The 24,301-nt window shown below is 45.2% G+C and overlaps 1 protein-coding gene across 1 annotated transcript in view; it reads left to right on the top strand.

Moving 5' to 3' along the window:
- KANK1 (KN motif and ankyrin repeat domains 1) overlaps nt 1–24,301 on the top strand; it is a 634,838-nt gene that overhangs the window by 150,213 nt on the left and 460,324 nt on the right. Inside the window, exon 3 of the mRNA XM_085632970.1 lies at nt 21,275–21,388. The gene's annotated coding sequence lies outside the window, so the exon portion shown is untranslated. The remainder of the gene's footprint in view (nt 1–21,274; nt 21,389–24,301) is intronic.

Raw genomic sequence — 24,301 nt, 5'->3', positions numbered from 1 at the left:
CTACGTTGACTAATCTGCTTGCAGCCATCTTTCATCACAGTGTCAGTTTTTCATTTCTGTCTCACCTGTCACATAGACAAACGAATAATGCAACAGTAATTTTGCAAACAATGTTTGAGATGTAATGTCACTTTCCCAGGTATAAAATGGTTATTCTTGCTTTAGTGCTCTGTAGCACAGTGCTCCACTGAGAGGGAGTCGTTTCAAGGCCTCACCTATCGGGACCACAGGGTGATTCTCATGAGAACTTGAGGTGCCCCAAGAGCATTGTGGATAGGAACTGCAATTATGTGAAATTGTGGAATGGTGCTGATAAATGTGATTTTAGGGACTGCATCGTTTTTTCTTTAACCTGAATGGTCCAAATCATTGGGCCCTTTTACAGCTGTATTCATGCATCTGTGTTGTATTTTGCATTATAAAAGAAATCCATTCCTGAGAGTGATGGGCACTCTCTGTTGACTTTTAGGAGGCGACTTTACATCTGTCTTACATTTGGTTTATAACTTTGATTTATTTCTTAGAGCGGATGCATCATACTTAGTGCTGATGCATCATTACTTGATTTAAATGACTGATGGACTGATTCTTACCATTTATTTGCTTTCAGCAATGCCTGTAAACCTTCTTGGTTTCATTTTAAACTCTTGTAGATCTTCATTGTAATTTTTTGGACAGGTCCAGTTTAGGAGCAATAAAATCCTGAGGGGATTAACCTGGTTCCCGGAACTTCTGAGGTCCTTTAAAATGACTTATTAGACAAGGAAAAAGGGGGGGTGGTGGCAGTCGTGCAAGGAAGGGGGGGGGGGGTGGTGGCAGTCGCGCAAGGAGGGGGGGTGGCAGTCGCGCAAGGAGGGGGGGTGGCAGTCGCGCAAGGAGGGGGGGTGGCAGTCGCGCAAGGAGGGGGGGGGGGCAGTCGCGCAAGGAGGGGGGGGGGGGCAGTCGCGCAAGGAGGGGGGGGGGGCAGTCGCGCAAGGAGGGGGGGGGGCAGTCGCGCAAGGAGGGGGGGGGGGCAGTCGCGCAAGGAGGGGGGGGGGCAGTCGCGCAAGGAGGGGGGGGGGCAGTCGCGCAAGGAGGGGGGGGGGCAGTTGCGCAAGGAGGGGGGGGGGCAGTTGCGCAAGGAGGGGGGGGGGGGGCAGTCGCGCAAGGAAGGGGGGGGGGTGGCAGTCGCGCAAGGAAGGGGGGGTGGCAGTCGCCTAAGGAAGGGGGGACCTAGAGTAAAGCACTATAAGTGGCAGTAGAGGTCGTACACCACACTGCCACGGCTGAAGATGAGCACCATCAGCCACTCAGATTTTGTCTGCTACATGGCCTTCTATAACATTGGGGCGTTTATGGCAATGATGTTTGTCTTTTGCAAGGTCTACCCTGAGCCGCTGGCACGCTCCACAGAGACTTTCTGGCACTAACCATTGGAGCAGTGATAGGTAGCGGAATGGTGATGGCCCAATTGCAGAGTGGCAGCCCACTTGAATACATTGGAGTGCAAATGGAGAATGACTGGTGCTGCTCATCCAGTGGAAGGCCCTTTTTGAGCTGTCAAAGTGGGAGTAAGACCCTTGGTGAGAACCTTTGGGGGTGCTGTACTCTCTAAACAATGTGAGATAAAGATTTTCTGTTTTTAATATAAATTTATCACATCCGGAATAATGTCAGGAATACAGGGCCATCAGTCTTTGGCTGTGGGCAGGCCACTTGTTCCGGAACAGAGCTGTATTATGACAAAATTATTGAAGGGACAACTGAAACTAGGCTTAGTATGTAAATTAGTTTTATCTACGTGCAGATTCTGAATGTACTGTTTGTAGTACTTAATGTGACAAACTCCACACTGTGGTAAACCTTCACAAAATGTTAAAGTAAATCTGTTCTCTTCGCCCTGGATCACAAGCACAAGAGTTCAAGCCATGCAGTAGGAAATTAAGTCATCTTGATGACCATGTCTCCACTACTCTGCTGTTCCAAACAGGTTGTTGGCTCAAGTCCATATCATTAACTATTTTATTTCAGTCGTTATGAAATGAAAGCACATTATGATTAATACACAAAATAAGGATGCAAATCCTTTTTCAAAAATATGTCCGGTGCTCTACTAAACTAGACTATGTCAAGGTATGGGTGGAACTATCAGAACACCAGCAAAGCCAGTTATCAGCTGTTGGAGGAGTCGCAGCACCAAGGAAGAGAATGTAAGCAGCAGTTTCCAAAGAGGAGGTTGAGCACCAATTCTTTGATGTCAAATTAAGTATTGATTTTAAGAGCCACATAAATGAGTGTTACACCGTTTAATCGAAATTTCTATCATCAGGAGTAATTGGTGTTCCAAACAATCAAATTGTATTGTATTGTAATTGCATATGTATAGCCCCTACTACCTCTGACGAGGCGTTGAAGGGCTTTTTCAGCAAGTAGCATGCTAATCTGGAACACACAAAGGATTAGTGTTAAATTAGTTTAGTGAAATATGAAAGTAATTTCAGTGGTGGATAGGTTAGTCCATTATTTGGATTCAGAAGGATAGCGGAGGGATAGAAGAGGGAAAAAGGTTTGCATTTATATAGTGCTTGTTACCCCTTGTGGGGTGTTGAAACGCTTTTTTCGGCGAGTAGCACCCTACTCTGGAACTCATAAAGGATTAGTGGTGAATTAGTATAGTGAAATATGAAATTTGAGAAGTGGACATGTTAGTCTGTTATTTTGATGATGCTGCCTATTTTCTTGGGGACACATTTCCACCCATTTTTAAGCCTTCTACACTTCTTCCAAGGAAGCGCAATCCTGGTAGACCAGGAAGTAGCAATACCCTGACAAAACAAAGGCACAAAAGAAATGTATCTCTACCCACTGGGTTTACAGACCACAAGATAAAAGCAAAATATACAGCTTGTATAGATAAGTGAGTTCATTTACTCTGTAGTGTGTAATCACCTCAAAATAGAAATTATAGTTCATCTCAGGGATAAAACTAGTTACTTACCTGTACACTATGGTTCTTCAGTATTATCTTTCATAGATTCACATGCTTGTATCTTCCCCGTCGTCATGGTGGGAGTCTCACGGTAACAGAATGACCACAGCAGTATAAGAAAAACTGCATAGCAAAATCCCATAGGGAAACATCTTATTTGGTAACCAAATCTCATCATTATGTGGTCCAAGACTCAGCCAATCGGCTGCTAGCCCTGCCCTCACACTCCCCAGCAGAGCCTTCCTGCCTCAGATTTCCAGCGCCGAGTGCGAGACTAAAATACACCTAGAGACAATGAGGTTCTACCTGAGAAATGGGGAGGTGGGCGGGCCGCATGTTAATCTATGAAAGATAATACTGGAGAACCATAGTGTACAGGTAAGTAACTAACTCGTTTTTCTCCAGTATTGAATCTTTCATAGATTCACATGCTTGTATCAGAATAGCAAGCAGTACTTATCCCAAACTGCATTTCCAGGCTAGAACCCCCAATAACCGTGGGCTCTGCTCTTTTGGATAGAATGTTAACATACATTGCAGCATTTGAAAAATTTGTGTAAATATACATATATCTGTACATACATCGTCATAATCCATGATAAATACCTTAATGAAATAGGTGCCGTAGAACTGCTTGTCCCACTGCTGCATCCTTTCTCCACGCTGCGTCCAGACAATAATGTCTAGTAAAGGTGTGCGCATTCTTCCATGTCGCAGCTCTACAAATGTCTGGCAATGGCACCCTGCAAATAGGGCCGTAGAAGTTGCCATCTTCCTCGTGGAGTGCGCACATACTTTGGCTTGCAAAGGTTTTCCAGCTTTGACATGACACAAGGATATTGCTGACGATATCCACCTCGAGATACTAGATCTAGAAAGTGCCACCCCTTTCTTGGGGCCAGCAAAGGCTACGAAAAGCTGATTTGTCTTTCTGAATGATTGGGTCTTGTCGATATAGAATTTGAGACATTGTTTAATGTCTAAAGAGTGCAATGCTCTTTCTGCCGCTGTTGACGGGTCTTTAAAAAATGTAGGCAGAACTACTGGTTCATTCAGATGAAAACTGGAAGGGACTTTAGGAATAAATTTGGGATTCGTCCTGAGAATCACTCTGTCCTGCCTGAATTGTAGGAATGGTTCTGCAATCGAGAACGCTTGAATCTCGCTGACCCTTCTTGCCGATGTGAGCGCTAACAACGCTGTCTTCCATGAGACAAATTGTAATTCCGCCTTATGGATTGGCTCAAAGGGCGGTTTCATTAACTGTGTAAGAACTGTATTCAGCTGCCAAGGAACAACTGGTCTTTGAACAGGAGGGAACATTCTGAAGAGCCCTCTGAGGAATTCCTTAATCACTCTTTGGGACCAAACAGAGGGCTGATCAGGCACTCTTGTGTACCTTGAAATCGCGGCTAGGTGTACTTTTATGGACATATGAGAGAGTCCAGATTTTGCCAATGTCAGTAGATATGGGAGAATCTGATCAGAAGAGACCCGAAATGGATGCAAGTCGTTAGATGCACACCACTGACAGAATCTTTTCCATTTCGCCGCATATGTTTTGTTTGTTTGTGGAGACTGCCCGGGATCGTGATAGAATGTCTCTGCAGTCCTGAGGGATCTTTAACAGGTGGAATTCATGCTCGTGAGGTTCCATGCTGACAAGCTGAGCGATTTCAAATTTGGATGCAGTATCTGTCCGTTGTTCATGGTTATCAGATCCTGCACTAATGGGAACTGTATCCTGGGTGTCATTGAGAGGCTGATCAGTTCGGAGAACCACGCTTGTCTCGGGCACGCTGGTGCAATCAGAATCAGATGGCACGGCTCTGATTTCATTTTCCTTAAGACTTTCAGTATTAGAGGAAAGGGGGGAAAGGCATACGCAAACATTCCTGTCCAGCACATCTGTAGCACATTGCCCCACGATCCTTTCTGCGGAAACCTGCTTGCAAAGTTTTTGCATTTCGAATTGTGGCGGTCCGCGAATAAGTCTAGCCTTGGCGTGCCCCATACCTTGAAAACTCTGGAAAGGTGCTTCCGATGTAGTTCCCACTCGTGAGAGATTTCGGGAGATCTGCTCAGAATATCCTCTCTTGTGTTGTCCACTCCTGCAACATGTTGCACCTGAAGCGAGATGTTGTGAGCTAGAAGCCATTTCCAAATGTCTTGTGCTTCCTTTGACAGAAGTTTCGACCTTGTGCCCCCTTGTTTTAGCAGGTAAAACATAGACGTGGAGCTGTCCGTCTTCACCAGAACTGTAGATCCGCGAATTCTGGGTAGAAAAGCCTTGAGTCCCAAGAACACGGCCCTCCGCTCTAGCAAGTTGATGTGGAGCTGCGTTTCGGACTTTGACCAGTGGCCCTGAATTTCAAGCTCCTGGAGATGCGCTCCCCAACCTTGAAGAGAAGCATCCGTCATCATCACGAAATTGTAGACCTGTGATTCGAAAGTCAGTCCTTCCGCTAAATGATCCCTGATCTTCCACCATGGCAGGGCGTCTCTGATCTGAGGAGTGACTACTATTCGATCCTCGAAGGATCCCTGCGACTGAAGCCATTGGTCGTCTAGCAGTTCTTGTATAGGCCTCATGCGGAACCTGCAATTTGGGAGTAGGGGGATACAAGAGGACATCATCCCCAACAATGACTTGTAGATCCTTACTGAAACGGACTTTTTTGTTTGCAATTGTGTTGACAACCGTATGATCTTTCGAATACGCTCCTCTGACGGGTAAGCCTTGGCCTCCTCCGTGCAGATTAGAGCACCCAGAAATTGAATGGACTGCGCTGGTCTGAGATGGGACTTCTCTAGGTTGACTCTGAGACCTAGCTGATCGAAAAGCTCCATGCAAACGTGAAGGGAGCGATGGGTATCTGAACGAACTTCCTTTGATAAGCCAATCGTCCAGGTAAGGAAAAATCTGGTGACCTTGTAGTCTTAGGTGGGCCGCAATTGGCGCCATACACTTTGTAAAGATTCTCGGCGCGGACTTTAGTCCGAAAGGTAAGACTTTGAATTGGTAATGACGCCCCGCCACCATGATGCGTAGAAATTTTCTGTGTTTTACGTGGATTGGGACGTGAAAATAAGCATCTAAGAGGTCCAGGGATGCCAAATAATCTCCTCTGCCAATCAGGAGAAGAATTTCCTGCAGGGATAACATTCGAAATGATTTCTTTTGAATGAATTTGTTTAGACCTCTCAGGTCCATTACCTGCCTCCATTTTGATGTGTCTTTCTTTTTTATGAGAAAGAAATGCGAGTAATAGCCTTTCCCGCGTTGAAGCCGCGGAACTTCTTCTATCGCCTCCTTTTGTAATAACGCTATCACTTCTGCTTTGAGGGCTGATAGATGTTCTTGTGTATAGGAGGCTGAATTGGAGGCTTTTCTACGAACTCCAGTGTATGGCCATGTTGTATTACATCTAAAACCCATCTGTCCGTTGTTATTGACAGCCAAGCTGGGTAAAATGAAGTCAGGTAATGCGTGCTGCTTCTCGGACAAGTGGCGGATGTGTTGAAGAAGTCATTGTCGACGATTGGATTGCTGCGACTTTCCTCTCGCAGATGATCTTCCCCTGGACTGTTGCTGATAGTTATTTGAGGATCGAAACTGTTGATTGTTCGAGTATTGACGATATCCCTGCTGCTGGTATGGCTGATATCTGCTCGATTGGAACGAGGATCTTTGTGTAAATTGTCCTTGGGATCCTCTCCTCCGAAAGGACTGAAACCTGCCCTGTTGAAGAGATCCCAGCGCCCGCGCTGTATCTGTGTCTTTCTTGATGCTTTGGAGGGCCTCATCGACATGCTTCCCGAACAGGTTCTCTCCATCAAATGGCATGTCCACTATTTTGGCCTGTACCTCTGGTCTGAACGAGGTGGCCTTCAACCATCCTTGTCTTCGCAGAGCTACTGCACCTGCCATTTGTCGAAAAGCCACTAAGGACAAATCCATAGCGATGTCTATGGATTCCGATGCAGCCCTAGCTCCATCCTGAAGAATAGCAGCCGCTTCTTCTTTTTTATCCTCTGGAAGATGGGAGAGTAAGGGTGCTATATCGCTCCACATCTGCCTGTTGAATCTGCTGATAAGGGCTAATGCATTAGAAGCCTTTATGGAAGACACTGCCATCACCGCAAAGCGCTTCCCTGCACCATCCATTCGTCTTCCGTCTTTGTCCGGTGGAACCATTGTTGTTGAAACCGGATTTTTTGAGTTTCTTTGGGCGGCCTGCGTCACCACAGAGTCTGGTCGAGGATGACCAATCAAACAGGCCGGAGACGATTCTGGAGCTCTATATTTCTTGTCTATTCGAGGAACTGAAGCAGCAACTGAAGCCGGGTTCCTCATTATCTTCAAGCCTTCCTCCCAAATATGGGTGATTATCGGGATAGATCGCATAGACTTGCGTGACTCCTCTTTAAAGTCATATAGAAAACATTCGGCTTCCTGAACTGGAAGCGGAAGGTCAAAGCGCTTTGATGCTTTCTCCATGATATCATGGAACCCTCCTATATCTTGCGGCGGAGAGTGCGCGGGTGTTGGAGATGTCGACGGTGTAGTTGGGAGAATATATTGGTCCCATTCATCGACAACCTGCTTATCTTGAAGGAGTTCTCCTTCTTCCAGTTGATCGGCGTCACTGTCTTCCAAGTCATCTCTGATTGTCATAATCGGTGGAGATCGTATCTTCTGAGTGGAAGATTTGGGAGAAGAATGAGGTGGTCGTACCTGTGTCTGCTTCTCCACCGGCTGTGGCGCTTGAGAGTTAGCGTCCGGGAAACGCCGATAGTAGTCGTTTATCATCAGCCGCAAGTCAGTCACCAAGGAGACCGGCATGGAAATAGAGTCCTCTCTAGAAGTATGTGGAGGCTCTTCTTCCTCGTAGTCATAAGACTGCTGAAAAGATTCATATCTCCGTGAATCTCTCGGAGGGCGATCTTGAAATGAGAAGACTTCTTGAACCTCATGAAACTCTTCCTCATCCGTTTCCTGACTCTTAATGCGAAGTTGGGAGGGACTATAAGCCACTCCTGAAGACTCCTCATCATCTGACTCTAAGTCTAGTAGATTTGAAGGCGGAAGCGGAGAAATACTGTGTCCATGATGTAAAATCTGTAGACTGTGTGCTTTGTCGCCGAGCCCGTCGACGACGCCATAGACTTCAATGTTATTTTCTTGACTTTAGGAGATTTAAAGGTTCCCGTCGACGGGGCTTCCTTCGGCGGAGATCTCGTCGACGGGGACAGCTGTATTATCGTCGATACCGTAGTCGTCGACGACGAAGTCTTCGTCGACTAAGGTAATGCGGCCGTCGACGGGATCGTCAACGGGCTTTTCTTCGAGGTTTTAGTCGCCGTCGATGCCGCTGTCGTCGTCGATATGGTGGTCGTCGACTGTTTCAAAGCAATAACAGCCGACGACGGTCCGATTTTCGTCGACGGGGCTGAGGAAACTTCTCTTGACTCTTTAGATTTTTTAAGAGGAGTATGAGGTAATGAAGGCGCAGGGGCCCCTTTGTCTTTTGTCTTCTGATTCTTCAGCTCTGAAATATCTTCCGAAGTTGAAGATTTTCTCTTCTTTGAAGACTTGGATTCCTCCTCAGAGTCAGATTCTGAAGTGACCTTCTTTTTCTGAAGCCACAGCAGAAGACGTGCCTCCATGTCACGTAGGGTTTTCGCAGAAAAGGTTCTGCAATGTTTACAGTCTTTAGGCACATGTTTTGGGTGCAAGCAATATAAGCAGTCCTTATGTGGGTCCTCAGAAAACAATCTAGGCTTTCCACAGGATCTGCAGGGCCTGAAGAGCCTCTTCTTAGAGCTTTCAGCCATACTGAACAAGAAAAAATGAAGCACAGTACCTTAAACCAGCAAAGATAAGTAAATTTTAGCTGAACCAGAGGTCAAAAGTTCACACAGGAACAAAACTGAGCAAGGCTCAGGGAGACTCCTCCTCACACAAAGGCGGTTGGAAATCTGAGGCAGGAAGGCTCTGCTGGGGAGTGTGAGGGCAGGGCTAGCAGCCGATTGGCTGAGTCTTGGACCACATAATGATGAGATTTGGTTACCAAATAAGATGTTTCCCTATGGGATTTTGCTATGCAGTTTTTCTTATACTGCTGTGGTCATTCTGTTACCGTGAGACTCCCACCATGACGACGGGGAAGATACAAGCATGTGAATCTATGAAAGATTCAATACTGGAGAATCCTTGTTACCTGGATACTCTGATACTGGATTAGCAGGGCGCATATTTCACTCACATGGAAGGTTCCCACCCCCCAATTCAATGCTACACGCAAACGTACGGGTTCACCTATCTTCCTGTCATTATGGCATTGGCTTCATGTTACTTCATGAAGCTTTGACACCCGTTTGCCACAAATCTCAGAGCATTCGAGTGATGGTGTGCTGGGGCAATATCTTATGTATGTCTTGTGATCCTAATCTTCTTCAGAATATGCTGTAGACGGTGAGGTCACTCTTTTGAGAACTTGGTTGTGCCTTAATACAGAAACGTGCCTTTGTGCCAGCCAAGCAAACCGGATTCCTAATCTTTCTTGTGGATTTCAAGCAATTTTTAAACTTTCAGAGGCCGACATCTGAAATATCAAGAGAAGATTATGCACTACTGGGTAGCTATCGACTGACCCCTCAGCAACTTGCCACATTAGGTGTGTTACCTCCAACATACAAGCAGTCTTCTGGATCAGCTTTATTATCAGACCTTTAAATATGATGTTTCCAGACATGCCACTGCTATTCGAACACTATTTTGTGGATTGTTTCCCCCACCTCAACCCATCCTGCTTGGCGTTTTTTCCCAGCCCTTCACCCAAACTTTTTTTTTTTTTTTTGGCTCCCTCACCCCTCCCTGTTTTTTATTCCACCAGCCTCCATGCCGCTTCATTCGCCAGTGATCTGTTGCTCCCCTGCCCCCGATGTGTTCTATGCTGTTTTTTTTCCATCTATTTTTTAAGCTGACTAGCGGGAGAAAATTGCTGCCAGGCCGCTATTTTCTAAATAATGTTCTTTCGCACACTTTCTTATATATTTTTTTATGCACTGCATTGACCATCTTAGAACAGTAAATCAAAAAGAAAAAAAAGCCACTGCAGCGTTATGATGCATAAGTGTGCATGCATGATTACCCATGCGCCTACATAAATCATCACGCCAAGGCTGCCACAGTGTCATGACGAATACGTGTGCGTGCCTGATGACACATGCGCATGTATCATTGCTCTGGGTCTTTTTTTGTGCCAATGGTGCATCAGCAATAACCATTTTTTGGAGGGGGGGGGGGGAATGCTAAATAGCATTTTTAAAATGCATTGGCAACACCAAATGGTAGTCCTTATGGTTCTGCTAATGCTTTTTCACACTGGGCAAGAGCGAAACTTCAGGGCATTCTCAGAGCTGGTTACTGGTCAAAAAACTCTACCTCAGGACATCTTTTATTTATTTATTTATTTTAACACAAACCGGTGATACATGCTTGTTCAAATGTGTAAAACCAACTTATCCGAAACCTCAAGTCTTTTTATAAAATGCAACATTTGCTAATTCGACAGTGTTGGAAGGTTCTGATTATTTTGTATTATTAAAAACACAAAGGTGTCATCGCTTGCCAGGGCTCTGGGTTGGGCTGATATATGGCGGGAATACCATCCCGCCGAGATAGGTTACACATACCTGTCCGCTGTCCATGGTTCCATGTCTCGCCTAGATTACTTGTTCACACCACAAAGCAATATACACAGGTTTGTCCAGGTCTCCCATTTCCCAAGGGGGTTGTCCTATCATTCCCTGGTCACGGTGACACTCCTCTTGCACCATCGAAAGCCTCCCTTTAGATGGCGGATGTCCCCATCGCATCTGTGGGTTCTCAATTTCCAGGAGTGTTTACACACAGCGATTCAAGAATATTTCACCTTAAATACCGACTCAGTACCATCTAAAGAAACCCTCTGGGAGGCCCTGAAACCCACTATCAGAGGGGTGGACAATAACTATAGGGCTAACGACAAACATACACACTCCGCACAGCGGACGGAGTTGGAGACCCAGTGTATATCCTTGGAGACACAATACATGCAAGATCCTAATCTGACCCTCCGGAGAAACTTGTCCCTCGCGCAACAACAGCTACACCATCATCTTACAGTGGAGGTGAAAGAAATCTAGCTGGAGTCTCAACATCGTATATACCAGTGGGGGGACAAATCCAGTAAAATGTTACACAGACTCTGTCAAGCCGGGCAAGCTCCAGCCACAGTTCTATCTATCAGGGGCAGAGATGGTGTCTTACATGCATCCCCCGCAGAGGTGGTGGAAGAATTCGCACATCATTTCTCCATGCTATATACCCGGAGAGAGCAGCTCTCAGAGGATCTCATAGCTGAGTTTATTCGGGATACTCCCCCTCGGAGGTTGTCGGATCAGATGAGAGACCAATTGGACGATCCCATTACAATAGACGAATTGACAGCTGCGCTGACCGAGATGCGACCAGGTCGAGCTCCGGGTCCCGACGGGTTCCCTATGGAGTTAATTCGCTCCCATATGGCTACCCTGGGCCCACACTTACTGGAAACAATATTTAAAGCCCTCGAGAAGCAACTGTTGCCTCAGGACTGGCGCTAAGCTGAAATGGTCTCCTTTTTAAAGCCTGGCCACCCACTGGAGGACCCGTCCTCATACCGTCCTATCTCCCTAATCAATTTCGAATCCAAGCTACTCGGGAAAGTTTTTGCGGATCGCTAGTGGGCCTGCATCCAAGATTTGGTCCATTCCGGCTTTATGCCACATCGGGCCACTCGCCATAATATCCGTCTGGCCATAATGCCATTGCCTTGGCCCCAGAACTGGGCCACCCTGTGGGCTTGCTCCTGGTTGATCTAGACAAGGCCTCCAACTCCCTTAGCTGGGAGTACCTATTCCAACTTTTAGAGGCGATAAATTTCGGACCACGCTTCTTCGCATGTGTGCGTGCCTACTATACACTAAACCTATGGCCTCAGTGCGTATTGCTGGTCATCGCTCCCCCTTCTTTCCCATCAGTCGCGGCAGGGCTGCCCTCTATCCCTTCTTTTTGCCTTGGCGGTAGAACCCCTGGTGGCATGGGTTTGTGGGGATCCGGTGCTCAGAGGCTTCGACTGGCCACGATCGCGACCAGACCGTATTGCATTATATGCAGACGATGTTTTGTTCTTCATGACGGACCCATGAATCTCAGGCCCGCGTATTCTGCAGATCCTCCAGGTCTTTGGACAAACCACTGGGCTTCACACTCACCCTGCTAAATCGGTACTGTTCCCGGTGTGTGGTCAGCAGGGCAGAAAAACGTGGGCATCTCAGCTAAAACATGCTACAGAAGGTTTCCAATATCTGGGAGTGTTTGTGTCTCCTTGTCCAAAGATCTCCTGGGCACGTAACATAAATCCGCTCCTCGTCAGCCTCCATGATGAGACTACTATATGGTCCGCCCTACATCTCTCGTTATATGGCCGCTCTGCCATTTTTAAAATGGTCTCGCTTCCCAGAGTGTTATACCGACTTCAAACTTTTCCATATCCCATAACGCGAGCGTGGTTTACGCAAATCAACGCTATACATAAATTCTTATGGGGGGAGGGGCGATTAGAGTAGCACTACTGACTTGTGCGCAATCCACCTATTGTGGCGGCATAGCCGCCGATGTATACTCCTATTACGTGGCTGCTCACCTCTTGGTTAATAATGACTGATGGTATACTTGCTCTGGAACACACAGCCATGGAGAGGACTCCCATCTTACGGTTACTGTATAGTGCACAGAATCTTGACTTTTTGCCACACGATAGCTGAACAACGATCCGACTCTGACAGTATACCGTCCGACAAATGGGGTGGCATATGCGGTTGACGCAGACGATGCCCTTGTGGCATGGTAATTATCTACGCCAGGTGGTCGCATTGAAGGGGTTCCGTCAGTGGGACCAGATTGGTATTTCCACACTAGGTGACATTATGCGGGGCACCACCCTAAAATCCCTTTAGCAATTACAGGAGGAGTTTAATCTCCATAAAACCCAGTTCTACAGATACCTTCAGTTACGCCATGTTTTAACCCCCTCACTTACAAGCCTAACTGACCTCCCTGAATTTCATCTGTTAGGCCGCCTCCTAATGGGTGATCTAGGCGCACACAAAATACGACACATATACCAAACATTGACAATACACTCCATCACGACTCTCCATACAACGAGGAAAGTGTGGCAGGATGACATCCCAGACCTGACTGGCGATGACTGGGCGGAGGAGATAGCAAGTCCCCAGGGTGTCGCGGTAGCCTTCAGATACCGTCTTATTCAGTTTAAGTATGTCCATCGTGTGTATTACACCAGTCTCCGTCCCTGGAGGATGGGAGTCGTTGCATCCCCTCAGTGCTTACGCTGCGATAGGGAGAAGGGGGTCATTTCTCCATATGGTATGGAGTTGCACGACATTACAGCCCTTCTGGCGCAGAGTATCGACCTGCCTTAAAATTAAAGAGTTGCTGTCCTGGGATCTTCCACACGATCCTAGATTGTTCCTGCTTCATAGCACGGAGGATATAGGTGGGAAACAATATAAACAGCACTTACTTTTCCTAGCCCTCACTATCGCCAAACGTGCTATTGTGCAGTTATGGAAGGGAACCTTGCCACCAACAACAGGAAAGTGGCAACAAGAACTAGACAGATGTATGGGCGTGAGATTGCGGTATTTCAAGCAAGGGGCTGTGCCCAAAAAAACAGAAAAATATGGTCTAGATGGGCTACATACCGGGGCATTGATCTCTCCCTCTTACTTCACAAACCCCGTAACAGCAGCTTCATGGGATGGTTGTGGGCCCTAATGTATGACGTATTGCTTCGTCCCTTTGGGTATCTCTATGTATCACAATTTGCTTGCCAATGCGGGTGGGGTGGGAAAGTCTGCTTAAAGTTTTGGGGTTACGCTGGTTTTTTTCACCTTGGTTATTATATAAGAACTGTACCCACTGTTATTCCCATGTCTGGTAACATCTCAATATGTTGTCTCCAATTGGTTTATGTCGGGCGACCGCCCAAGTGGTACTATAAAATCTTAATAAAATGTTATCAAAAAAACAAACACAAAGGTGTTTGCAAAGCCAGCTTAATCAATTCCACTGCAGTCCTCAGAAAAATACCTTCTTTTACATGATTCTGCTCCTGGTTCAGTTTCGTTTGTGACATTTAACAGTGTTAAATTAACCTTTGGAGTGAAGTAAAGTATGGACCCTGCCTGAGGCTCACTTGAGAGCTATACTTTTACTCCAGTGACAGCCCATGTCAGTTTGCACAGTGACCAGTGCAATCCGATGCACCTAAATTGCACAGCAAAACTCCTTCAAAGAGCATTCTTCAAAGCACGAGCCTGCCTCCTTTTTCTAGAACAAACTGACTGCACTTTTATTGTAAGTACCACCTTTTGTGAAGGGGATCTCGCGCGATTGATCTCTCCAGGGTGCAAGGGCGGGAAGCCAAGCCCCCCCCCCCCCCCTTCCCCCCAGTGCCTCGAGTCCCCGCAAAGAACAAGTTACCCGTGTACCCCGTATGATTGAACCGTTGGAACACGTTCCCTGGCCCTGCGCACCTGCAGAAACGTAGTGAATTACTTACTAGAACAGCCTCTGGCGAATACGCGCAGCTCGCGGAACAGTTGCCAAGGAGATGGTCACGTTACACAAATAAAGTAAGCGGCGCGTGATAAAGCCCCGCCAATGCCTGCGCACAAAGATGTCTCACGGCTGATCAAGTGTCACCTTCTGAATTCCTGGGGACAAAGAGCGGAAGCTAATCTTCCCCTGGCCTTCGCGGCTCAAGGTCCCTTACGGTTGGACATGGCTCGTCTGAACGAGCACAGGCTTCCTCGTGCCTGGCCTGTGTATGTTAAAGCACACACTGCACGATGGCGCGTAGGCGCGCCTCGCCTCTGTCCTGACTAAACCCAGTGGCTTTAGGACGGAACTGGGAAGGTTTAAACGTGCTTCAGTTTGAATTTTCCTAAAAGTTCTAACACTTGAAACTGACACAAATAACTTGGCTGTCATTTTGAATTTGATGGCCTAAACTTCAGAGGAAAACGCTCAACTGAACAGCCATAAAAACAATCAAAACCAAAGCTGACCTTTGAACCCTGTGTTTTTTCTTACACGCTTCCAATCCAAAAGGATGGCGAGTGGAGAGCAAAGGGCTTGGAGTGAATGGGCATGCCAGGCAGGGTGAAGCAGCAACAGACTGCAAACAACAGACACATTCCCAAGGACAGCCGGCGTCATTCATGGCGTAGACGCCAAGAGGCGCCCCCGAGCCCTCTTCGGAACAAGTGCACCAGTGTGGGATTTACTGACATCCCTTCGTGACCAGTGGCCTTGCCGGCTATTTGTTCATTTGTTTTTGGGTCAGTGACCCTGATTGCTCTCAAAGGCAACATTGACACAGAGCGATGCTCCCTATTTTCGTTAGACACATCAGCAACACGACGTGTTATCCCTGGAATTCTCTGAGGTAGTCTCACCCCAGAAATGAGGCACACGGTGAATGTGTTTTGTTCACTATAGACACTTCCTTTTTTGGCCCTAGTACTTAAAGGCTGAATTTTTCTGTGTTGTAATTTTGCACCAGCTTTGCGATCCGTCAACTTTGCGAGCATCCCTTTTGTAAAGAAAATGCATGCGGTTTTTGAAATATTTTCTTGGGATGACCAGCGTGTGAAAATATAGCTAAATTAAAAAAAATCTATATCATTCTTCCCAACCGTGCACCAGTCGGAGTGGTGCTTTTTTATAGGAATGGAGTGACTGGAACTTTCTGTTACGCAGTCGCAGGACCGCGGACAAATCCTATCCTAGCGTTTAAATCCCATTTAAACTCTCATAATGTGCTTAGAATATATGAACATACGCAGAGATGACGGTGTGTTGGATGGATATGAAGGGGACGGATAGCAATTGGCAGAGATGTGCGCCTATCAGGATCTACATTATAATAACTATATTAGGTAAATGGGTCTGAGAGCAGGGGCAGTTGTAGAATGCATTTTGTGATTTTTATACAAAAAGTAACCCAAAGTTAATGCAGCAGATTCACTGGTACAGTACATACCTCAATTATGTCTTGATTCCCTCCTCCCTAAAGCTGAGCGTTCAAATCCAGTCTGTGATCAAATCCACCATTCACCTATGACTCCTCATCCTCTTGGATATACCCCTTTCCTGGTTGTAGCACTATGCCGGTTTAGGATGAACTATTCGACTAAGCCCCAACCTAAGAGCAAGCCGAACCACCTCCAGTTGCGAACACCCCTAAAGATTGAACTCATCAGACCGCCATTCATCTGACCGGAAACTTCAGTCGGAGCTTCAGTAGAGGAATAGTGGCTGATCTCTCATTCACTTACAATCTATACCCCTCACTATTTGGTACTCTTTCTGACTGTGCTCTCTAGTGGCCGCTTTAGAAAACTCTAACACAAATAGACCCAAGCCTCTCTATGCTGACCCGTTCTATGCATGGGCCTCATCAGACTTTGTTGTTACAAAAGTACAAAATCTGGTAGTGTGGCGTGTATTGAGAGTGAAGTCAAAGCAACCCACTCCCCACTGGCCTACAGCAACTTCATAGTTTATTTTAAATCTGCCTAAATCAAAAAAGTGTATGTAACAAATGTGAACTATACAAATTCTCTTATTGTGTCCCAAGCTGCTTCCTTGCTTATCTGCAGCAAATCTTCTGTTCTTGAGGCTCTGTACATGTAACAGTCACTAGTGGTTGTTGTGCCCCTAGACCATGCAACGCCATCAGTTACCGCTGCCATTTTATTCAGCAGTCCTTTGCATATAGAAACTTTTAGGGCCATTCTAATGAGAAATACTACATTAGGAGTCCCAAAACGCAAAGTTGCAGCGGACCTGGACCATGCAGTCCCATGGATGGCTTTGAATTAGAATGATGACTGCTTTACCTATAGAGGCGCCTCTCCAAGCAATGCAGCTAGCAGACCAAAGCCGTGAAAGAATCCCAAAGATATTGAAACGGGGAAATGAGAAACATTAGGACAGGAATCCAACTTGACTTGGTCCAGGAACTACAGAAAGCATAGAAGGATGTATTGGGGGGAGGAAGATGTGGAAACCTGGAACCCGCATGAGCATATAGTCTGGTGAGATGCAAGTAGGCTAGGCCAAGCACGAAGAACATTAGCAACGCACTTGAGCCACCAAACATATGTGATAATATGGATAAATCTCGTAATTAAAGGGATCAAACATACTGTCCGATTCAGTATTGGTCATACTGACCCTAGGTCAATAGTAGAACACTCACATTCAGAACCGTTCAACTACAAACGTATGTATGGTTATTCTAACACACACCTGTTAATAGACTTAAGAAGGGGCAATAGTCCTGTTGTCATTTGAGGTCTGCCAAGGTCCCAAAAATGGCGGACTGCACGACTGGCATGGGATAGCTGGATGGTTTTAAGGTCTTAGCACTGTAAAGTACCCTAAAGAGAGAACTCAGAGGACTATTTTTCTGTCTGCTTGCAGGACCACCAACAAAGAACACGCAGCACAGCGAAAACACTTGCTTTCCAACCACACCATGGGTACACTCATTTGCTCGGGCCAAGGGTGGTCTTCAGACACACCCAGTGAAAGGCCCTGTTTGGATAAATACACAATCTCCTAGGTAGATGTGCATAGAGGCCTATTGATTAATAAATGTGCCCTATATGAAAACATTCATAACATAACAAAGAGTTGCTTAAAAAGAAAGGACTAGCTGAAAGTGTCAAGCCTGTATTATGCTGTTTGCCAGGTCATTCACACCTTTAACTTATGCTGTTAAGATATCCGCATATTGTAACTACCTTGTCTGCCTAACGATTTTCTTAGTCTGTATATATGTATACTTTAGTCTAACGATCTTGCATTATATGTAAAACGCTCTGATATCTTCGGGTCTAGCTAGTGCTATATAAAACGCATAAACAAGTAAATATTTCCTTCTCGAGGAAGACCTGAGCATAGTAACATATACAGAATACTTCACAGCAGAAACGTATAACAAATAATTCAGGCAACTCTTGAAAAAATTTATATTCCTCTTTTGTACTTGAAGGTTTCGTATTAATTTGTTAGGTGGACAGTACACAAATACTTCTAAAAGTATATTGTTTAAACAAAACAAAAAATCCCAGAGATTTTTTTGTGGGAAAATGTACAAGAAAACTTTCACTTTATTTTGTGAAGTTATTGACATACCAAAATGTTGGTAACCTGCAGGGATTTAAGAAGGTCATGAGATGAGTTGTATACTCAATAAGCGTTACAAAGGGTACCTGTACTATTTGTCTTAGTAGAACATTCTACATTTACTGTAAGGGAGGAGAGATTGGCATCTTCTACTGATGGAAAATTAGCACATATTGTTTGTTCATCAAGACGAATTAGGGAAACCGTTTCACCCTTACTTTTCGCGTTGGTGATGGAGCCTCTGGCAGCTTAGGTGAGGGTCGATGCCCTGCTGGAGAGTTGTCAGAGGGTGTGTTTGATTAGATCTCATCATATGCTGATGACGTTCTTCTGCTTCTGGCAATTCCAGACATCTCGGGCCCCGGTTGCTGGAGAGTCTAACCATATAGGGATTGTATTCCGGCTCCTGTTGAAAGTTCTCAAATCAATGTTCTACCCTATTCCTCCGTGCCTGGCTATCATGCCATGGGCATTGGAGTTACAGGTCCTTCCTCGTGGATTTAAATACCTCAGTTTGTCACCGCTGACATGACATGCTCCTATAAACAGAATTTGGCGCCACAGTTGGAGCGTGCAGGAAGGAATGTCAAGTTTTTGCCTGCTTTGCCTTTATCTCTTTTGGGATGTTTGACCATCTTTAAGATGGTCTCACTCCAACACCTTTTGTATCATCTGCAGAATTACCCCATCCCCCAAAAAATGACTTCCTTAAGAGAATCAATGCGCAGATTAGGTCGCTGCTCTGGAAGGGGGGAAATGGCCGGTAGAGCTCTGGGAAAGTGCTGCAGGCCTGCCTTTGAGGGCGGAATAACGATGCTGGATACGCTCCTATACTACTGGGCAACTCGCACTATTGTCTACGGGCTTAACATGTGATACTCCACTACCCGTGTTGCGGCTTGAACGCAAACAGCGCTTGTCCGGCATTCATACTACGCGCCTATTTAGGCCTCGATCGCATTACCATCTCGGCATCCTTCCAATCCAGTCCCTGATGGGACTCTGCCGACTCTCCTCTGCCGCATCCCTAACAATCCACCTGGTGTAATTATTTTCCCTACCGAGCAACCGCTCTTCTGTCCCGGACGGGACCTTTTCTCCACCAACCTTGCCCTACTGCAGTTCCTGACCCACCGCAGTCATGAGCTCCACGACACCCTAATTCCCTTCTGGCAACTTCCCAGGCACTCGTGTCATCACTTAGTCCTGATGAGATCCCAGTATCTAATGGGGATCGAAACGTCGTCGACACACACATCTCTAGCTCTATACTGTAATTGTATCTAACTGTTGAGTATGAGATGTAAATTTGATTGTGACTTTTTTACTAACATTTTCACAAATTGAAAAGTCACTTTTTAAGTCATTAGCCTGTGGTAAGGAAACCGGTTGATTTCCTATTACCTCGTCACAGTCTGCTCACTCACCCTCTGCATTTATTAACTTGTGCGTCTAATTCAATTGTAATAAATGTTTCTATCTGTCTATTGTCTACACACTAATAATTCTATTTTTTGATTGGAAAATTGTGATATTTTACTAATCTAACTTGTATGGGACCACTGTTGCTCTTTAAACCTATACTACTGGGCAGCACATCTGTTGGAGGTAAACGACTGATGGTTCACAGGCTTTAGGGATCTGTGGAAGGATGGCTATTGGAAGATCGAGAATTCGCTCATTGAACACATTACGTTGTAGACTCCATTATGGCGGGGTACTAAATTGCCACAGGTGGGCGCCTTGCTGGGATTTTTGGCTTGGCATATCAACAGTAAGGGACGTACTCAGGGGTGGGATGCTTAAATCTTTCCAGGACTTGTAGGGCGAGTTCGACTTGCACCGACCCCAGTTCCTCCATTATCTCCAGCTCTGGCATGCCCTTCTCTCCGCGATACAATCACTAGACAATATTCCCGAGGTCTCTCCATTGGAAGCCAACATTCCTGCTCATGCACCTCAGGGAGCATCAGCTGTCGGAGTTCTATAAAATGCTACTGCACAACATGTCAGATCCACTGGTGGGGGTTCGGGTGGCTTGGGAGGAAGACCTGGGCCTGCTGGACAACTATGATTGAAGAGAGCCATTGGAGGCCCCTAGAGAGGCTGTGAAAGCATCTCAGTTTCAGATGATTCAACGAAATGTGCCCCATAGGGTGTATTTCACTAGAGGCAGACTTCACAGGATGGGTCTTATTCTGACGGGTGACTGCCTACGATATAGTGACTCAAAGAGTTATTTGCCCCATATGTTCTGGCACTGTCCGGAATTGGCCCACTATTGGGGAAATGTGCTGAGGAAACTCGAGGGTGTGCTGGGATGGGCTATCCCCCGGGATTCCAAACTTCTACTTCTTCACATCACTAACTACTTGGGGGGCACACTGTACCAGAAGGCGCTCCTATGGCTGGGCTTAAATGGGGCCAAGAGAGGCATTGCTTGTGCCTGGAAGGACGTGTAGACTCCACCGGTGGAAGTTTGGGAAAGGGCATGGGCCATTCTATGGGGCAGGAATGCCAGATATATCTGTCACATGTATGTCCCCAGAAACATTTCCCGATATGGGCTGGATTCGGCAGAGCACAGAGGGATTCATCTGAAACCGGATAGGGATAGGCCGTGTGAGCTTTTTGGGGGTGTGGGGGGGTGGGGGGGGACGAGGAGCATAGAGTGCAGTATTTCTACTGTATGACCATAGATGAATGGTTCATGCACTGTTGTTTCAATGTATATGACTCTGATGACTTCTATGAGGAAATGATTTCATACGCTGTTATTTTTCGTCTGGTACAGTACTGTGGTGTTGTATTTGGATGAAACACTGAGCGCACTATTCTCGTTTATCACAAACTCAAAAAGGTTTCACCAAAAAAAGAAACGAGGGAAAATAACACAGGAAGTTCTAATTCAAAGCTTCTTTTTGAAATTTGTGGACAAATATTGTGACATGGTCATTTTGTAATCGTGATTCTGTTTTGCCTCTTCTTAGGGATCGATCGCTGGATGATCTGGAATATGTCTTCATGATTCTGCGTTTGCACCCTGGATGGTGTTTTCTTCACTTGACCAAAGAACTTGTTCAAATCGCCCAATGAAACTGAAGGTAGGAAGCTGGCATTGAGAGCATCCGTCACAATTTATTGTAGGAAGTAATTTTTGGCAAACGCACCACTCTTTACAATTTGCAGCGACTGTTTATTTTTCTTATATCGCACACACAGTGCGAAGTTAAATTTCTTCCGAGTGCTGAAGTACAGCAACCGTATATATAGCGAGAACAGATCGCATTTGATTAGTGCGAGGCTTCCGTTACATGTACTGGGCACAGTCCATAAGGCATACCCAAGGATGGGTCAGATTGTAATTACTGTGGTCCAAGCCCTGTGTCTGGAGCCCTGACTTGGGTGGTCGTGGTACAGTGAGCAAATTCAGGAGGTATTTGCAAGGCATATCAGACAGCAAACCTTAATGGTGCCAGTAACAGTAAGTGGCCCTGGCTCCAGCCAGCCTGAACTCAAGTATGGTGCAAGAGACTTGTAGATAAGGTAATGAAACTGGTTTCACTGATGTCAACACTGGCAGCACGAGAAGCTCAGGCACTGAAGTGGGGCCCTGCAAGCTGGGTAGCTTGCATTGAGCTCAGTGTGGGTTTAGAGCTCGTTTATCCTTTTAGTGTTTGTTGTCGATGTTACACCTACGTTTTCACAAGATTCCTCAGCAATGTGCATATTTCTACCATGCTCGCGCCACCTGGTTGGTTTGTTCTTTCATAGCTCCTCTGGTGCACGCAAGGCTTCATTTAGAGACAGGGTAAATGTGTTGTTACACTCACTTACCGTTGTATTATTGGAGTATAACTGCATTACAGAAATGTAACACAACAATACATCACAAATACAGTGAATGTTACTGCCAGAAGTGGCTTACAGCGTGCAGGAACATATGACTTATCGAAATACATTGAATGTCTGACTGCCTGTTGTTCCCACGCTCACGTTTTTGGCGTTGTACAAACATATTTTCGAAATGTGTTCAGCTTGCAAACATTTGAGCAGGATATGGCCAGTGGCAGTGCGTGCGTGTGCCAAAGGTGCATGGGAGCTGAGGGCTGTACCTTTAAGGTTTAAAGTACAAGAGGTGGGCATTTCGAAGAATGATGTAAGAACTAAAACAAGGTTGTTTTGTTTTGTGCTGAGAGTTCAGTCTGAAAGTCAAATCAGTACTACATGTAACATATTAGTAGATGGGTTTGGCAGGCGTAGTTCCTTTTGCCTCCTATTTGGCGTTTCCAGTCACTTTTATTTTGATGATTTTTTGTTTGTTTTTCCTTGTTAACACTTTTGTGATTCTTTTTTGCACTTCTTGCCTTTTGTCGTTCTTCCAGGTTTCTTTTTTCCCTCGTTTATTTGTATTGGCCACATCACTGGAGAGAGAAAGCAGTTCAGATATATGTTGTAATTGCATTTATATAGCACTTACTATCCCTGCCAAGGCGTCCAATCTCTTCTCGGCGAGTAGCACGATACTTCTAAACCCAAAAAGGATTAGTGGTGAATTAGTATAGGGAAATAAATTAATTTGAGCGGTGGACATGTGAGTCTCCTATTTTAATTGAAAAAGGATAGTGAAGGGATAGAAATGGAATGGGTTTGCATTTATATAGTGTTTGGTACCCCTGATGAGGTGTCAAAGTGCTTTTCAGCGAGTAGCATGCTACTCCGGACCCCAAACAGGATTAATGGTGAATTAGTATAGGGAAATATGAAATCAATTTGAGCGGTGGACATTTGTCTGGTATTTGGATTGAAAAGGATAGTGGAGGGACAAAAGAGGGAAGGATCTAGAAAGTGTTTATTTGGAGATCATAGCAGCAGGAAGAGGTTTGGGATGAGTAGAGGGGAGGTTTTAGAAAGGCTTGTTTTGGAGATCTAAGTAGTAAAAGAGGTTTGAGATCATACAAGGAGGGGTAGAGGAGGGAATAGTCTAGAAAGTTTTTGATGAGTCAGAGTGGAGGTAGAGGATATATTGAGAGATGTATAGGGTGAGAAATAGGGTAGTGCATTGGAGAGAGTAGTAGATTGAGGTTTGGTATGAGTCAGGGTGGAGGTAGAGGATACATTGAGAGAGGTATAAGGTGAGATATAGGGTAGTGCATCGGAGATGCTGAATTAGGAGTAAAGTAATAAATATAAAGCTACATAAGTACATGGAAGGTGTATATGCATAAGTAAGGTAATATAATCTAGATTTAAGTTGTATTTAATAAGACTTTCAAGTGTTGCTGTACTTTAATTTTTTTGTTTTAATAATTTTCTTTTTTTACACAATAGTGAAGCAATTTTAAATGAATTATGATAAAATGTACTTATTTGTGCAGTGACCTATATACATGTTAAACCTAGAATAATATAACCATAAGTAATATGTACGTTTGTTAAGCAGAACTAATGAATATCTATATATTTATAAACATGATTATTGTACACATTTATACAAAGGAATACACATATCTAGGTCCACACCTATAATCTAAATAACTGCTTATATACACCGGGATATGCTGTATATTTATCTTGGAGTATGGTGGTTATGTGGGGAAGAGTCAAGTCATGAGTAGTCTTCTGAAGATAAGGTAGTTATTCATGGATCTTGTGTTTGGGGTTAAAGAGTTCCATAGTTTGGCTGCTTGAACAGAGAAGGATGTGCCACCTATGGTTGTTTTCTTGTATGGTGGGATTTTGACGCGATATATGTGAAAGCGAAAACTGCTATTCAGGATTTAAGCAGCACTTGAAGCAGTTTGATAGACCAAACTAGAATAAAAATATGTGTCTAGTTCCCTGGTATCTGTATTTCAAGGAATTTAAATCTTCTTGTATCTAGTGCCTTTTTAAAGATCCAAATGTAAAGTGTTTTTGCTCAGCTAAGCTCCTCATCTTAGGTGCACGAATGCGCATTAAAATGTATACGCCTTTTTGTTTTACCTTGGCATAATAGAATTTTCCAATTAGTTATT

Source organism: Triturus cristatus, chromosome 2_1 (assembly GCF_964204655.1).
Source record: "Triturus cristatus chromosome 2_1, aTriCri1.1, whole genome shotgun sequence".
NCBI classification, from domain to species: Eukaryota; Metazoa; Chordata; class Amphibia; order Caudata; family Salamandridae; genus Triturus; species Triturus cristatus.
This window is presented reverse-complemented; position numbering and strand designations above follow the sequence as displayed.